This window comes from Thermobia domestica, chromosome 11 (assembly GCF_964235325.1).
Source record: "Thermobia domestica chromosome 11, izTheDome1.hap1.1, whole genome shotgun sequence".
NCBI lineage: Eukaryota > Metazoa > Arthropoda > Insecta > Zygentoma > Lepismatidae > Thermobia > Thermobia domestica.
The window spans coordinates 188,111,595-188,116,362 of NC_137464.1; positions in this window are offsets into that span (position 1 = coordinate 188,111,595).

Below are 4,768 nucleotides of genomic sequence, written 5' to 3' on the forward strand. Positions count from 1 at the left end.
CAGAAAAGAAAACACATAAAGGTGGTGCAAGTCAACTTTTTTTTTGTTTTTGTTAGAGAGTGAGGTGCTTTATGAAATAAATATGATGACGGTGAAAGATGAGATGCAGTGCGTGCACGCCACAATCACAAACACATTGTTAAGAAGACAAATGCAGATTAGTTCTTCTGTCTCGGGGCGGCTCGAGACTGATGGCGACATGGGGAAAGCCCAGTGTTAGTGCTGAAATTATACATGGTGCAGAGATGGAAACAAATGAGGGAGATGATCATCTATATGATAAATATGGAAGATATCACGCTCGTCGATGGTAGGGTGCCCAGTATTAAGATACATCGTAATAAGTATATTTAATGGCGTGTGCAAGTATTTATATGGGGCGTCAGTTTCAGCATCCGCTTGTAGGGTATCGAGAAGAAATGGGTGAGAGACTGGTAGTCGAGAGAGTATATATTTCAAGCGTATATCGGCGAGGTGTTGAGTCAGTTGAGGAAAGTCAATATGCTCGTAAGTCAGAAAGTTGGGATATGGCAGCCTGATATGATGTGCAAGTCGAATGGCATGACGCTCGAGTATTGACAAACGGTCATAGAACTTCGTAGGAGCGTTGCACCAAGCAATGTGGCCAAAAGTTAAGATAGGCCGAAGGAACATTTTATATGTATTTAGGAGCAAGGTGGCGTTTAGACCCCAATTAGTGCCAGTTAGACGGCGAAGAAGATTGAGCCGGATATTGGCCTTTTGAGAGATTTTCTCAAGATGAGCCTTCCAGTTAAGTTTGGAATCAAATACAACCCCGAGATATGTGGCCGTAGTAGTTGGTTGTAGAGAATGATCGTTAAGGGTGACTTTAAGGTTTCGCGGATTGCGATGAACCTTGGAGAAGCGTTTCGGGGGTAAAAAGACCAGCGCTTGAGTTTTGTCACTGTTGACAGTAAGTTTCCAAGTTTTGCACCATTGCAAAAATCCATTGAGAGTGGATTGTAATGCCGTGCTGACCTGATGCATGGTCTTGCCAAGAGCTAGAAAGGCCGTGTCATCGGCATATTGAAATAAGAATACGTTTTCCGTAGGTTTTGGTATATCAGAGGCATATAGTATATATAAGAGCGGACTGAGGGCAGAACCCTGTGGAACGCCACAATACGGAAAAATAGGGTGTGAGATAGCAGTACCTATATAGACATATCCGATTCGATTTATTAGAAAGGAATATATGATACGTAGGTAGCAGATCGGGAGGTTTAGCTTCTGTAACTTTTGAATAAGTCCATAGTGCCATACTTTATCGAAAGCCTTTTCAAGGTCCATTAAGACGAGGCAAGATGGAAGGTCCTTGTTATATTGATTTGTTATTATTGTAGAGAGCCGGAGTAACTGGTCGTTAATAGAAAATTCTGGTCGAAAACCTGCTTGATGTATGGGCAATAAGTTATTCTCCTGGATATGTAAATGAAGCCGCTGGACAAGAATTTTCTCAAACAGTTTACTGAAAACTGTTGTCAGTTGTATTGGGCGGTATGAAGTAACAGAATGTGCTGGTTTATTAGGCTTAAGAAACATACAAATTTTGGATACTTTCCAATCTGCAGGGTAAAAGCCAGTGCGGAGAATAAAGTTGTAGACTGTAACGAGTAGTGTAAGTAAAGAGAATGGAGCTTCTTTTATTAGCCGGTAGGAAATATGATCGATGCCTGGTGCAGTATTTCGTTTCTTATGAAGTGCGCGTTGAAGTTCATGTGTAGTGATTGGTGCTGAAAGAGGATGGTCGATATCTATTACGTGTGATGGTGATGGTTGTAAAGCTGGAATAGTGGACAAGTCTCTGCGGTTATGTGAATTATATGATATTGCAGGCGTGAAAACTGTTTGTAATTGTGTTGCAAAAGCGTTTGCCTTATCATGATCTGTGAAGAGAGGGACACTATTGTCCAACAGAGGATATGATATTTTAGTGCTTTTGCCTGTGAGTCTATGGAAGGTTTTCCAATATCGGCATGGTGAGGCTTCGTCGTTTAGTTTATTACACGCGCTGATCCAAGTGCGACGTTTGTATGCTGTGAGATAATTTGTAACACCTCGGTGCCATTGTCTGTGTTGACGGAGACATTCTTCATTGCCAGTTCGTCTATATTCTCGAAAATGCTGTCGTGATTTCAGTATTAAAGGAACATAGGTTGGAGGCAATTTTGGTTTAGACGGATAAATTTTCTCCACAGGTATATATTGTTGTGCACCAGTATGTAAAGCGTCCGTGATGTGATTGACAACATTGTACATGTCAGATTCTGAATTTGGTGGTTGAAGATTGGAGAGACGGATATTTATGGTCTGTCGAAATTGAGTCCAGTCAGCCTTATCGTAACGCTGGATAATATGTGGCTCTAACTTCTGTAGAGATGGCCGCATCTTTTTGATTGTTAGTTTGATAGGACAGTGATCGCTTCCAATCGTGTCAAGAACTGTCACTTTAGAGTCATTTAGAAGAGAGAGAGATGTGATTACTACATCTGGGGTTGTTTGACTAGCTGGTCGAGTGGGACCAGGAAGATTATGAATGTGGAGTTGTAGTGTACAAAGTTGAAATAAAGTCTCTAAAACGTTGTTTCTCCCTTGCACTTCTGCTATGGATGTTTATGTCAGCCATGATGATTACGTTTTTAAAGTTTTGAGCAATATATTCGAAAAAGGTAAAAGGTATTGGATGACCAGGGCGTATATATATGGTTGCTATATTAACTGTAAGAGAAGGGTAGTATATAGAGAATAAGAGATGTTCAGGAAGATTTGTAAATGCAGTAGGATTGTATTGTCGATAAGGACGTTTCGGAGAAAAACCAATCAGCACCCCACCTTGAGCGCGTGCGTGGACATCGTGGTAATCGCAGCGATGAAGTTGGTAACCAGAAAGTCGTGCAGAAGAGGCTGATTTTAAGGCTGTTTCGTTAAGAGCTATGATATCTATTTTTTCTTCTAACAAAAGAGGCTCTAGAAGTACTTTATGTTGCTGAAATGATCTGATGTTAACGAAAAGTATATTAAGAGCCATAATGTATACAGCCATAGCCATATTGGTCCTAGACTTCTGTCTCTAGAGGTGCGATGTGGAAGTGAACGAAAGGTCCTGAATATGTAGCAGTAAAGTTAAGATTGAAGAGAGATTTGGCTGTTGATATGGCGACACGAAGAATGTGCTCGCGTTGGAAAGGAAAAGCATTTTGTAGTACAATGGTGATGTAACGAAGAAAATCTTCGACAGTGAGAGGTTGAGCAAGAGATTGTGAGGGTGGTGTGGTTTTGTCAAAACTTTGTACTGGCACTGTAAGTTCTGGACGTTCCGGTTGTGCCTGAGGTTTTCCCTTACAGCGGTAGCTATATGTTGGATGGTTTTCGTTGCAGGTAGAGCAGTGTGGCTGCTGTTGCTGATTTTTGCATGCTTTTGTGTCGTGAGATTCACCACAATAGCCACATTTAGATGGATTCGGGCACTGGCGAGTAAGGTGTGCGTTATAAGTTTGGCACTTCTCACACCGAATTGGCAAAGGTCCTGGTGTCTTGGAAGGCTCGACTCGATGGAGTTTCTTATAGATAGGAGCTCCATGAGCTAACAAATAGTCAAGCGCTGTCTGATCTGGGGACAAAACACGTACCATGTAAGTAGGGCCATTGTTATTTTTAATGCGAATGCATTTGTTGACCTCAATGCCTTCTTGTTTGAGTTCTTCGAAAACTTCCTCATCGCCGATTTCAGGTATTACTCCATGGATGACAACAGAAAACATGGGTGGTTTGCGTGGAGGAGGAGGTTGTTTTGTCTTCCGATCGGCTTGTTTGGTTAATTTAGCCGTTTTGCCAAAGATCTCGTATGATGCTTTGTTCCTAAGTGTGATGCCGAAATTCGGGTCTTTTGAATGAATGATAAAACCATTCCTAGTTTTAACAATGTTTTCCATACTAGCTCGAGGCAGATATTTGATTATTTGTAAGAAAACCATTTTAGGATGCGTATATTTTGTATCGAAATCGGTAAGCAGAAAAGAATAGATAGGTTCTTTAGTTGTATAGAAATTTGAGCCTGATCCAGAAGCCGTGTCCATTGCCGAGTCCATGTTAGTAGGTACAGGAGACCGAGATCTGTCCCGAGGTCGTTTGTTTGAATGAGCGGACTCACCAGAATCAGTACGATCTCTGGGTCTGGTTGCTCGCGAACTAGTTTGACTGCCCCATGAAAGGTGTCTGGTACGACCGGAACGAGACAAAGTTTCACGGTCTGGTGCAGAGGAACCAGGAGCCGGTGGCCCCACGTATGGGGGTAGGTTCTTGTGCATGGGTCCAAAGACCAGCACAACCTATCCGTGTGATGAAGCGATGATCAAGTGATGACGAAGATGATAAAGATGATGACAATAGTCCAAAAATATAAGCGACCCTCCGAAAGTGTCAACTTCCGTCAATCCTCTAAATAGTGTATGTCTGTGATGCTCACAAGTGCGTATGCTACACCTGATCCTCGCTAACAGATTAACAGCTATAAGAGAGGCTGGGTTCTGCTCAAAGGTAAAGATGCCTACAGAAGATTTCAAATACATGTTACAAGTAGTCTAAAATTATTTCAATTGCAATAACAGTTGTAATTAAGAACAAAGGGGAGAACGATTTAGTTGTAAACGGTCATAAAAAGTAATTGTTTGACATTTATTTATTATTTCCAATTTAATTTTGTTCATAAGTCTACTCCAAATTACTTAAGAAATGGGATTAAATAGAA